This window comes from Saimiri boliviensis, chromosome 4 (assembly GCF_048565385.1).
Source record: "Saimiri boliviensis isolate mSaiBol1 chromosome 4, mSaiBol1.pri, whole genome shotgun sequence".
In the NCBI taxonomy this organism is placed as follows: Eukaryota; Metazoa; Chordata; class Mammalia; order Primates; family Cebidae; genus Saimiri; species Saimiri boliviensis.
The window spans coordinates 141,758,751-141,771,835 of record NC_133452.1 but is presented as its reverse complement, the minus strand read 5'-3'; the positions used below and the strand labels follow the sequence as shown (position 1 = coordinate 141,771,835).

The 13,085-nt window shown below is 48.4% G+C and overlaps 1 protein-coding gene across 4 annotated transcripts in view; it reads left to right on the top strand.

Annotated features, from left to right (window-relative positions):
• Nucleotides 1–13,085, top strand: part of SLC22A23 (solute carrier family 22 member 23) — a 192,890-nt gene that overhangs the window by 136,195 nt on the left and 43,610 nt on the right. The gene's annotated exons all lie outside the window — the stretch shown is intronic.

The window sequence follows — 13,085 nt, the reverse complement described above, 5'->3', positions numbered from 1 at the left end:
TCGGCCTCCCAAAGTGCTGGGATTATAGGCGTGAACAATTTTATTTTTTAAACTTTCTGTCTTGGAAGTGTTCAGATATATACAGTAGTAGACAGAAGCGTGGAATGAGCCCCCCATCCCCTTCACCCAGCTCCAAAAATCTGCAAATCTCCTGGTCAGTCTGGTTTCACACCTACTTGCTGCCCACCCCACAGGGTTATTCTGACATGAATTTTTATGAATGTATTTGCAAGGAGGTGGGAGTCTTGTGTTGGGAGGGGGGAATTTGGAGATTATTAAGGGAGTGATTTAGAAAAGCCCCCCCATCTCTTCTAGGTGATGGGTAGACAACCTTCAGCCTGTGGGCCAAATCGGGCCCACTGTCTGTTTTTGCAAATAAAGCTTTATTGGAACACAGCCATGCTCATGCGTTTACACAGGTATTAACTATGGCTGCTTTCTGGCTATACACATAGTTGAGTGGACACAACAGGATGCTGTGGTATAAAGCTGAAAATATTGACTTATCTAGTCCTTTACAAAAAATAGCTTGCCCACCCCTGCTCATTATCAGTCCAATATGTGTTTTTGAACTAAGAGTAACCTTAAATGTTTTGATTTGCTAGTTTTGAGCGGGGGGAAACAGTAAACACACTGGTATAGGGGGTTTCATAGGGCAACTGGGTTTTTTTAAAAACTCACTAGGGAATTAATGTTGAGTCAAGGTTAAAAACCACTGCTCTATGGATAGAGAGATATTTACCCAAAAAATTATTGTTTTACCTTTTTATAAATGCTGTTTTTCTTCCTATCCCTTCCTTCCCATCCCCCTCCATGCTGGTACTCTCGCCTCACCTACAAGTAGATTATGCATGTGACACTGTATTGCTTAACTATGTAGTCAACTATTGTTAACTATTTAGTCAACAATGAAAACCAACTTTCTGGCCATGTAGTCAGCCATGTCCTTGCTTTAAGGCTTCTCTGGAGCCGAGCCTCCTTCGCTCAGGTGCCTGAGAGGGAAGAAAGCACCTACCTTTTGGTTTAGTGGTTCTGCCCCCCATCCCCTCTCTGGTAATAGATGTTCCACAAGGGTGCAGGTGCATTTCCTCAAGAGCCTGGGTCTTGCTCCCTGTATCGTTAGGACCTCGGTGGCAGCATGGGGCCAGCAATAGCAGCTGGGAAGAGGTCACCTGCCAGAGAGTCCACCTAGCAGCCACAGCTGCCAGAACTGGGCTCCTCTGCTGGGGCCCCCTCCAGCTCTTGTCCGAAGTCAGACGTCCAGACCCCTCCCGTGGCACAGGTGTGTTCCAGGACCGCCTTCGTGCCCCAGCAGGGCCTTAAGGGGCAGAGAATGAGCAGTAGTTTCCCTGGATAAGGATGGAATGGGCAGCTATCTTCCTTTTATCTCCTAAGAAAGCCTTTCTACCCCCTCCCTTGTGGCGGCCTTTGCCGGGCTTAGCTGTTTTGGAGTTCGGGGTGCTGATTTATCTAACAAATGCTTTTCTGTGCTTCCTCATGTACCAGGCACAGATGGCAAGCACTTTGTGATAGTAAATGGTTCCACCCCATATGTCAGCAGCCCATAGTACAGAGGATAGAACTGTGGTCCCCCGACCCCTGCCAGCTCGTGTCAGAGCCTGGACCTGGGTGGGCTGGCTGCTGTCACATCTGGCTTCTGTCTTTCCCTACCTGGCCCCCTAGTCCTTCTTTGTTCTTTAGAGATACAGCACTCGAAAGCACTAAGTACGCTGCTGGGCATCCTGGTACGTGCAATAAATACTTGCTCATTAGAAGAAAGCAAGCAACTTTCAATATTTTGCCACCAACAGCTGGTCAGGGTGGCTGGTGCTGCAGCTCACCCCCTCTCCCTAGCAGGCCCCTGTCTTCCCTCAGCTTCCGTCCCTCATCCCCACCCCAGCAGATCCTCTATGCCACCTCCTCTGCTGCTGGCCTGTACCAGGGCTCTCTCCTAGGCTGGGAGAACAGGGCACACCCTGTTGGTGACTCATACTCCTAGGAGGGCAGACAGGATTGTTTCCCTCTCCCAGGCTCTGCTCCCACCTGTCCCAGGCAGGAGGACACCTGATGGGGAGACGTGGCGGAGAAGGCTTTTCTGAAGCAGTTCCAGTTGTACGGGGCTGACCTGTATGAGAAGGGCTGGGTTTTTGTTTTTGTTTTTTTAACGTTAGAAACATATTGAGGTCTACTGATAGGCAAGGTAAGGCATTCATTTATTTAAATATATTCTAAAACCTCAGCAAAATTCTTTGAAATACACAGTTTTAAAAACAAATCATAGGCTAGGTAGGCACAGTTGCTCATGCCTGTAATCCCAGCACTTTGGGAGGCCGAGGTCAGAAGTTTGAGACAAGCCTGACCAACATGGTGAAATCCTGTCTCTACCGAAAACACAAAAATTAGCCGGGCATGGTGGCACACACCTGTAGTCCCAGCTACCTGGGAGGCTGAGGCAGGAGAATTGCTTGAACCCACTAGGCAAAGGTGGCAGTGAGCAAAGATTGTGCCATTGCACTCCAGCCTGAGCAACAAGAGCGAAACTGTCTCAAAAACAAAACAAATTGTATAGCTTTTGAAAAGGCATCTAAAGGACTTGCAGAAGTAAATATGTGTGCGTGTGTGTGTGTGTATGTACATGTGTGTGCGTGTATGTGTCCGTGTGCACATGAGGACAGTGGTTCCCAGGTGCTCTGCCCCCCGCCTACAGCTCCAGCTTTGCAGTCTGGGGAGAGCCGGCCCAGCGACTGGCTGTGCTGCGTTCAGCCTGCCACACACCTCTCTGAGCCCCCATTTTGTCATCTCTGAAAAAGCGGATCATAATAGCTCTTACTTCATGGGGTTGTTTTGAAGTCTGAAATAATGCATGGAAAGCACACGCATGGTGGTGCAGTCTGAAGGGAGGCTCGGACGTGGAGCCTGGAGCTCTGCCATTTAATAGCTGTGTGACCCTGAGCAAGTCGCTTAATCTCTCTGTGCCTCAGGTTCACCAGCTGAGTCATCATGGTCAATAATGGGGTTGGGAGGAAGTAAATTAATGTATGAGACATTTAGAATGGTGCCTGTCACTTAGTGTCATGTGTATGTTAACTGCCGTTATCACAATTATTTTCATGTTTATATTACTATTAAGGTGCTTAGTACACGTCTACTCTATAAATACTCATAAATATTAAATATTAGTCACTACTGTTACTGTTATTGCATCCTCTTAATATATATAGGAGTCTAGGTGTAATGGGGCCAGGTTAAAAACACTGGTGATGAGAAATGCAAACCACCTTTGCCTACCAGCCTTAAAAGGCTCCGCTGGAATTATTGGCTTTGAAAGCCAGTCATTGCCTACTTTTTTTATGTAGTCTTCCCCCCATCTGCTGCAGTGGGTTCTGTTACTTGACACGATGAAGTGGCCCGCTGGGGAGAGGCGGGGTGAGCTGTAGCACCAGCCAGCATGACCAGCTGTTGGTGGCAAAATATTGAAAGTTGCTTGCTGTCCTTTAATGAGCAAGTATTTATTGCATGGCCCAGGGTGCCCAGCAGCGTACTTAGTGTTTTAGAGGGCTGTGTCTCTGAAGAGCAGACGGGGGAGCACGTACATTAACAAGGACTAGAAACCGAGCTGCACAAGGCACAGTCCCCAAGGGATGGCTTCTTGGGGGAGGGAGAGTAAAGACAAAAGTGTGGGGACTGGCCAGAAGGGATCTTCTGGTTGAGATGGCAGACTGAACAGACATGACCCCTCCACACACACCTGCAAATGCTGGATGCAATACAGCGCTTTTTACAAGTGTGACGCTGAGCTCCGGTGCAAGAAAGGGAAGTTCCAGGCCAGGCACAGTGGCTCACACCTGTAATCTCAGCACTTCGAGAGGCCGACATGGTGGATCACCTGAGGTCAGGAGTTCGAGACCAGCCTGACCAACATGGAGAAACCCCATCTCTACTAAAAATACAAAACTAGCTGGGTGTGGTGGCGCATGCCTGCAATCCTAGCTACTCGAGAAGCTGAGGTAGGAGAATTGCTTGAATCCAGGAGGCGGAGGTTGCGGTGTGCTGAGATCACACCATTGTACTCCAGCCTGGGCAACAATAACAAAACTCCATATTATTTAAAAAAAAAAAAAAAAAAAAAAAAAGAAGAAGAAGAAGAAGAAGAAGAAGAAAGGGAAGTTCCCAGGGGTCAAACCGAGGAGGGAATCCCAGTGGGAACAGACACCAAGGCAGCTCCCAGGACATCTGCACCAGAGAGGAGCGTGAGGAGCTGGGTTTGAACACCTGTGGGGGCTAGCGCTGAGCTCCCAGGCCTCTGATGCAGTTAGAACTGAGCTCCTTCAGTCAAGCCAGGAGGCAAAACTGTCAGTGGCCACAGGACTGGGAGATCTTTGCCTGCCACAGGGACTCAGCTCAGAGCTGGCAGACTGCCTTGGACCCTGGGCAGAAAAAGATTCACCCAAAGAAACTGGAGCCTTGAAGACTGCACCACACAGGGCTGTGTGTTCCAAATTCCAGGTGCTCCCTGAGGCTAAATATGAATGAAAGATCCCGTGAAGCTCATTGGACCCCTCAGGGTCCAAAACAGAGCCTCCCACAGAGGCATTCAGAACTCCCGCAAAAGAAAAATCTCTTTAAAGATGAGCTCACAGGCAAAGTTCACAGATCCACAGGGAAACCACCATGAGGGCCAAATCCTATCAAGTGGGGAGTGTGCCTCTCAGGAACTGCGGAAAATACAGGAATCTGAAAGGGCAGTGAAGGGGGTTGATATTTGTTAAGCAGCCACACCACCTCACGCTGTCCCTGATGCCAGGCATTCTAGATACATCTCCAGAGTGAGCCCCCAATCGCCTGAACAGCACATTATGGGGCGGAGGTGGGCGGGAGCCCGAAGACCACATACTGACAAATGTGGGGAACATGCCTTGTGTTTTTTGAGATGGCATTCCACTCTTGTCATGTAGGCTGGTAACAATGGCCACAGCGATCTCGGCTCAGTGCAACCTCCGCCTCCCAGGTACAAGCGATTCTCCTGCCTCAGCCTCCCGAGTAGCTGGGACTATAGGCACACGTCACCACACCCAGCTACTTTTTGTATTTTTAGTAGAGATGAGGTTTCACTGCATTAGCCAGGGTGGTCAATCTCCTGACCTCGTGATCCGCCCACCTCGGCCTCCCAAAGTGCCAGGATTGTAGGCGTGAGCCACCACACCCTGCCGAACATGCTCTTAAATAGCATTACATACCAAGTAGGGTGGTCAGGAGAGACCCCTCTGAGGGGCTGATGTTCATGCTGGGGCCTAAATGTTTGGCAAGAGGAAGTCACACAAACTTCTGGGTGGAAAAGAGTCCTAGGCTAATGGGAACAGCCAAGGCAAAAGCTGGCTTCTGCTTGGCTTATCCTGGAACAAAGAGAGGATGGTGGCGTGGCTGGAGCATGGTGGACAAGAGGGGGTTGGAAGGTGACTCAGAAAGGCAGGTGGAGTCAGATCCTGTGGGGCCTGAGGTGCACAGGCTTGTTCTACAAAGACGTAAGATGCACTGGAGGGTCTTAAGCAGGGGTCATATGCCCTGGATTGGGCTCTGTGAGGACCCATCTGTCTGCTTTGTGGAGAAGGCGTGGAGCCAGCTGAGGGCCAGGGCAGAGGCAGTGCACACGCTGGGCTGTGTGACGTCCTGGTGCCTGCACTAGAGAAGGCCAGGTGTCACCTGCAGAGGGCTGATTCGAGAGATGTTTTGGGAGTGGCCCTGGTGAGACTTGCTGATGGATCTGAGGTGACTATCAAAGGTGAGAGAGGAGGCAGTGATGGCAGGTGGGTCCGTTTCCTGAGATGGGGAGGCCAGAGCTTTAAGAAACATGGAAGCTCAGAAGGGCTGGAGCCTGAAGTCCTCTCCTGCCATCCTACTGTGGAGAGTGACAGCGTGAGGGGACCAAGAGGCTTGACTGAAGCTGCAGCCTGTGTTAAGATGTGGTTTTATTATGATCCAGGTAGAGTGAGGTCAGCAGGCCAGGAGACAATTGCCATTGAAAGATCATTTATTACTCTTAGTTCCCAGGTAAAGGGGGCACTTGGGGCTATACCGGGCCTCCTGGGAAGCACCAGAGTAGGCCAGGAGGCAGATGGTGAGGGGGAAACATGGGCAGGAGCCTTTACTGTGGTTTCTGCAGGAGGAGCAGGTGAGGCAGGCTGCACAGCTTTAGTTTTGGTCGTTTGATCATTTCTGCAGCTCACGGGCATAGGGCTGTCCCTCGGGTCTGGAACCTGGCCCCGGGGTGACTGGGGCAGGTGGATAGTGGCCCACATGTGAGAGCCCAATGCAGAAAGTGGTTGGGGTGTTGGCTCTGGATGGGTTGGTTTGCGTGTGAAAAGCGTACTTGCAGGTGAATCTTTTGCTCTGTCTAGGAATTAGCCAACCCTTGGAGGAACAGCCTCTCTAGAATCAGCAAGGCCCCAGATGTCAAAACATTAGGAAATACAGAAAATACAAAGGCTTGATTAATATGCAGCAACCGCAGGGTTCTAGAATTCTGGACTGAAGTGACCCCAAGAGTGGAGACACTGGTCAGGCAGCAGCATGGTGCACCCAGAGACTGGACGGAGACGTGGTAGGGGTGCAGTGAGCGCAGGAGCTCTCCAGTGACGCGGGGAAGATGGGACGCGTGAATGATTTATGCCACAGCAGTGGAGCCAAGATAGGTGAGCGGTATCATTGCATGAGCTGCTGGGGGATGCTTATAATATGTTGAGCCTTAGGACCGGCTGGGCTTTAGGCAAAGGAAGAGCTGCAGAAGCCGGTGGTCAGAGAAGGGGAGGGCACGTGCTTGGGCGTTGGTACTCTTCTGTGCTTTGCAAAGTCAAACTTGAGCACTTAGTTGTGAAGGAAGAGAGCAGAGGAGAGAGTACTTGTGAATATTTTTCAAGTGAAAGTAAACCCCGTCAAAGCGGTAATTCCACTGATGGATGCAGATGCCTGAAGAAAAAGGCACCTTTTGTCATTTTCTTCAGGCATGTCTTATCACTCAGTAAAGAGTGGCAGGGCTTCAGCACTCATCTAGAAGGAAGTCATACCAACTGATCCTTCTTCCAGAATAAACGTGAAATCCTTCCAGGCTCAGAGCCAACATGTGAAGGGTTGGGAGGAGATGCAAGATCCAAACCACAAGAAGAAGGGAACATCTAGAAGCATCTGGGAGGATTTCCGCTTAGATGCACCGGGAAGATAGGTGGCCGGGGGTGCCTGGATGGAAGAGGGAGCTGGGTGCAAGGGCTGCCGCTCTGAAACTGTACACACTGGGGAAACGTGCCCCTTCTGAGTGTTTACAGCCTTCGCCTGGTGTATGGCTTAATGACAGAGCTCCCCCCTCAGCTGGGAGTCCTTCTGCAAGACACAGCCAGGTCCCGGTCAAAACATTAGGACAAACAGAAAATACAGAGGCTTAATTATTATGCAGTAGCCACAGGGTTCCAGAATTCTGGAATGAAGTGACCCAAAAGTGGAAACACTGGCAGGAAGAGGTGGCAGCGGCAACAGCGTGTTGCACCCGGAGGCTGGACAGGGAGATCCAGGTCTGTGATATGTTAGAACATGCCAGAAAACCACAGCGTGGAAGATCAGGAAGGTAATATGTGGGACAGGGTGACATCAGTTTTCCTGCACAGGAATTCACTATTGAGGAATGACAAAGGAGAGAGAAGGCTGCTGGAGAGGCTGCCCACCACATGGTGTTTATCTAAAGTAGTTTAGAGGAAGTCACAGGAAGTAAAGACTCCTAGAGATAATGGAGATGTGAGTGCCACTCCCAAAACATTGATGCCTACCTCACCTTTCCTCACCAGGTGAATTAAGGGTACTGAGTACACAGTATCATTTAGAACGAAAAAATTTGCAGCTGGGCCTGGCGGCTCATGCCTGTATGCAACACTTTGGGAGGCTGAGGCAAGAAGATCCCTTGAGCAGAGCAATTCGAGACCAGCCTGGGCAACATAGTGAGACCCCATCTCTACAAAAAAATTAAAACATTGGCCAGATATGAGAATCCATGCCTATGTCCCAGGTACTCAGGAGGCTGAGGTGAGAGGATCACGTGAGCCCAGGAGTTCAAGGCTGCAGCAAACTATGATTGTACCACTTCACTGCAGCCCAGGTGACAGAGCAAGACCCTGTATCTTAAAAAAACAATGTGTTCATCTGCTCTAAGAGTAGGTACAGGACTTTTATGCTAATTCAACAAGCTCCCCAGTGAGGGCTCTCGGCCCAACATGTGAGTGCTTAAAGCAGCATTTTCTAGGGGTGGAGGTGTCATCGTAAGCAAGGCAGACAGCCCTGCCCTCGTGGAACAGTGGGGCAAGGAAAGAAGACATTGCACTTGGACGTCTTGTGCCTCCCTCGTGGCAGGCACAGGCACTGTGACATCGGCTAATTGAGTGTCTTAACTTTTTAAGAGATACGCTTTTCCTCAAATCAGCTACATGCTGCTTCTGCGTGAAGATGTATTAACCATCGTACTATCGAATTCCTTAGCCCTTGCTGGATCCAAGGAACGGGAATTGGGGGATTTGTTCCTGTTTGTAAGTGGGGAAACCGAGAAATGAAGAACGCTTCACCAAATCACTTGCAAGTGTGGGAAGAGCATTAAAAACTGGTTTTCAAGCGTCAGTGGTTCTCAAAGTGCAATCCCTAAGCCAGCGACTTCAGCATCACTTGGGAATTTGTTAGAAACCCAGATCTCACGCCCAGCCCCAGCCCCAGGCCTGCTGAATCAAACCTCTGCGGTGGGCCTGGCAGCCTGTGTTTTAAGAAGGGCTCCGGAGATGCTGCTGAGCCATGCTGTTTGGGAGGCACACATAGGACCTAACATATTTTGAAAAAGGATGGTAAGTTGCAAAAGAAGATCCTATGAGTCAGCTGCGTAGAACACACACTTTTCACACATGAAAGAGGGTTGGAGATTCTGTAGTGAAATGAAACCAATGTCATCCTCGAAGGGTCTGTGAGATCTGATGGTCCTGTCGAATTCCACGATGGGAACGGATGCCCTGACCATCTCAGACAGCAGAAGTCCTATGTATTCCTGGAAGTGATGAAAGAAAGTAAAATAAGCTGGGTCCTGGCTCTACACATTTCCTCTGCGCTGTGGGGACACGCACACACACAGGCACGTTGTGGAGTCTTCAGTCACAGCAGTGTTCCAGGTTCAGAGAAGGGAAGGCTCGCCCAGCCTGCTCCCCCAACTTCCCCACAGGCACAGAGGGGGCATCGTGCTGGCAAAGTGCTTCCCACACCGAAACCCATCCCTCCAAGCCTGCAGGAAGCATGGGGATACAGTTTTTTTATACTTTCCCCCAGGACTTTTAATCAGGTACATAGCTATTAGAAAAAGATTGTCACCTGGAACCTACCTAATGTGTGTGTGTTGCATGAAACGCCTGGAGAAAGAAATGCAAAGGGCTGAGTGTGTGAGGCTGGTGAGTTATTAACTGCGCTCCGTTCCGGTGGAATTTCACTGTGACAAGAGGAAAGAACTGCTGGCAATCAGCACGATTGTCAAAAGCACCTGGGAAAAGCAGTAGGAAGAAGAAAATAAGTCGTATGGGAAATAGTGAGGAAATTAGAGAAGGATCACGCAGCACTGTGTAACATTGGAGAGTAAGGAACAGAGCCGACAAATGAAGAGCTAAACTTTAGCGTGGAGGACGTGAGAGTGTACTGCCGTAAAGGACACTGGCCGGGAGGAAGGCACTCCCAAGGCTGGCTCTGTAGAAACTCTTAGAAAAAAATGGACATGCTAAAAGGAGTTTCAATATTTTTTAATTTCAAAACGAAAGCTATTATAAAACATTTAAATGGCCTCAGGTTAGATGAATGCCTCACTTAAAAAAAATTCAATTCCAATATGTCAATAACCCTAATTTTGTGGCTCTTTTAAATATCATTAAAGATATTTTGGCCAAGTCCCCATGGCTATTTTATTGAGCACCTGCCCTAATAGGGGCTCAATAAAAATGTGTTAAGTTGATCAATTAATTTTGCTTCTTTTCATTGTTGAAATGACTTTTTTTTTTTTTTTTTTTTTTTTAGACAGAGTATTTCTCTGTCTCTAGGCTAGAGTGTGCAGTGGCACAATTTCCACTCACTGCAGCCTCCACCTCCAGAGTTCAAGTGAATCTCCTGCCCCAGCCTCCCAAGTAGCCAGGACTAGAGGCGCCCGCCACCATGCTGGGCTGATGTTTTGTGTTTTTAGTAGAGATGGGGTTTCACCATGTTAGCCAGGATGGTCTCGATCTCCTGACCTCGTCATCCACCCTCCTCAGCCTCCCCAAGTGCTGGGATTACAGGTGTGAGCCATTGCTGCCGGCCGGAAATGACTTTTAAAAGACCCTTTAAGACTTTTTATACATACATTATCCAGCAGGTATCAGCCTTTTTTTCTTGCCCAAACACACTTGACAGACACCACACCTCTGTCAAAAACAGTTTTATTTTTTAAAAGGGGCAAAATTCTGCATTACACAAAGAGACTCTTTACAGGAAGAGTAAGTGCTATGGGATTCCTGCATGAGAAGAGGGAGACTGAATTCAGTTACGGCAACCGTTAAACCATGCAGGAAAATGCTGTCTTCAAAGGAAAATGGAAGAGCTGAGTCGTGAAAACCATGCCGTCTCTGAGAGCTTGAGTCAATAGGCAATAATTATTTTTACAAGTTATCCGATAATCAATTTGAGAGATTGATAGGAAACGTCAAAAAAATTTTGGGGTCAAATCTTGTTTGCCTGTGAACTATCTAGATGGGAGAAAGATTACGTAATACTGACAAAAGGCAGATGTGGAAATAAAATGGTATCCTATATTCAATCATGAAAATGGAGCAATTAAAAGTGAGATTGGAATGCTTTCTGTAAGTTTGTATTTTGGGATTTGCTGATGGCATGGAATTTTAGGGAGCCCTCAGGCTACACTCCTCAGAGATTGTGTAAGACCATAGGAACTCCTGCGTCAACACAAATGCCTGCGAGTAGAAGTGGAGAGACTCCTGCGGAGGGGAAGGGAGCATCCAGCCTCTGCTCTGGAGGCCAGTGTTGCTGTCCCCAGTGCCAGCCTTCATCCTTCCTGTCCCGTACTAAGATGTGCCCCGAGAGTCCATCTCACCACCCTGCTCCCGCCGGGAAGCTGGGATCGCTTCAGGCCAGCTTGAGATGCATGCAGCTTTGAAACAGGCAGAGTGCAGCCAGCATGCGTCTGTATGTACATGTGTGCCCAGGTACAGATGTGCACATGTGTGCGCTTTGTGGGGTGGTGGGACTGGGCTTTTGGCAACTGAGAGAGGCCAAGTGGGTAGGCCTCTGGTGACAGGTGTCCAGGGCCAGTTGCTAGGGTGTTGATACGCTGGAGTGAGGGCAGCGGGGACCCAGCCACCCGTCTGCTTGGCCCTAGGGCCTCTGGCAGGGCACACGGCCAGTACCTAAAGAGTGGCAGTCCTGAGTGCGATCGGGACAGCCTCCCTCGGCCATCAGAATTGCCTAAGATGTCGTTTCATTGGCAGGTGAGGCTGCTAACACAGTTGTCGATAAAATTCTGCGTAGAAGCAGAAGCAAGAGCCCCCTTATTCGTCTGCCCGCTTACCTCCTCACATTGTTTTACAACATCAAACTTTTAAAAAACCATTTGCGAAAATGCCAAATTCATCCCCCTACCACATTATATGTTGAAGGTTCTGTGTGCCTTATATTTTCTGCAGCCTGATAATTGCTTCTACGGATAAATAAGTGAAAGGTGCAGATGGAGGGAGAAAGTTAACTCGGCTACATTGAAGGTTTCAGTTTGTAGGTAAATCTGTAACTGGACTCTAAGTATTCACCCACTTATGAATTGAGGCATGTTTTAAATGTATGCTGATTGTTATACATTCAGAGGTGGTTAATCATGAAAGGTCTGACTCCAAAGGCGTTTTAGGCACTGACTTCGTTTGGTCTGGCAAAAGCCTGTAAAGCAGCATAAGTGTGTTTATTGAGTGTGTTGCCAGGAGCGGCGTCTTCACCTTTCAGAAGGAGGCGACAGCGAGCATTAGCCCTCCATCCCCCCTGGTCTACAGATGTGGGGAAACTGAGGCCTGAGGAATAAGGCGACTTGCCCAAGGCTACAAAATGGGCACACAAACCCAGGGCTCCCCGGAGATTCCCACCAGGATTTTTGTAGAACAGAACTTTGGAGCCTCAGGGTATATCACTTTGAAAGACAAAGGGGACACAGGATTCTGAGCTTTTGTAACAGATAAATTAGCAGAATAGTCATTTAAATTATAAAAACACTTTTTCTCCCGAGAGATTTTCAAGGAATTCATTTTCCTTAGGAAAACCTTCGGGTCTAACCATCCTCAGAGCCTCTCTTTATTCGATTTCATGATACTCATCCCTTCTCTCTAAATTCTGACATTTAATGAAAGCCACCTTATTGTTTTATACCAAACAGAACTCACGTTTAAAAAATCTAAGTGGAAAATTAGGTACAGAATCCAAGCTTATATTTTTTGCAAAAGTTTTGAACCAGAAACTAAAGATACTCCCCAAACTGATACTTAATTCAACTTTAGCCTTTAATTTATTATTTTTTTAGAATCTCTTCAGAATCTCATAACACCCCAAAGCATCAGCAGCTAGAATCACCCGCTGAGATCCGAAGCACCCTCACTGCAGCCGACAGCCCTTCTCACATCACATTCAGGGAAATCTCATCTCCATGATGCCTTTTGAGATTCTCCTCCCTCCCCTGGTCCCTGCTTGGTGTCCCCAGCTCTGTGATGGGAAGGCCTATTTGATAGAAGCTCCTCCTTTATTAGGCATTTATTAATTTACATGTTTTTGCCCCAACTAGACAGTGTGCTCCTTGGAGCCCAGACCCTGTGTGTTTTATCTCCAGGGCCAGCTTATCCACTGCAGGTGGATGGTGCCTGGTACATGTTTGTCCCTTGAATGGCATCACATGGAACCACAGACAGGAAGACACACCTGTCTGCACAAGTATCGCCCTGAAACTAAATATTTTGAAAAACAAATAAAGGAATGACTTGAGGGTAAAATTAATAAGCATGGGCAGT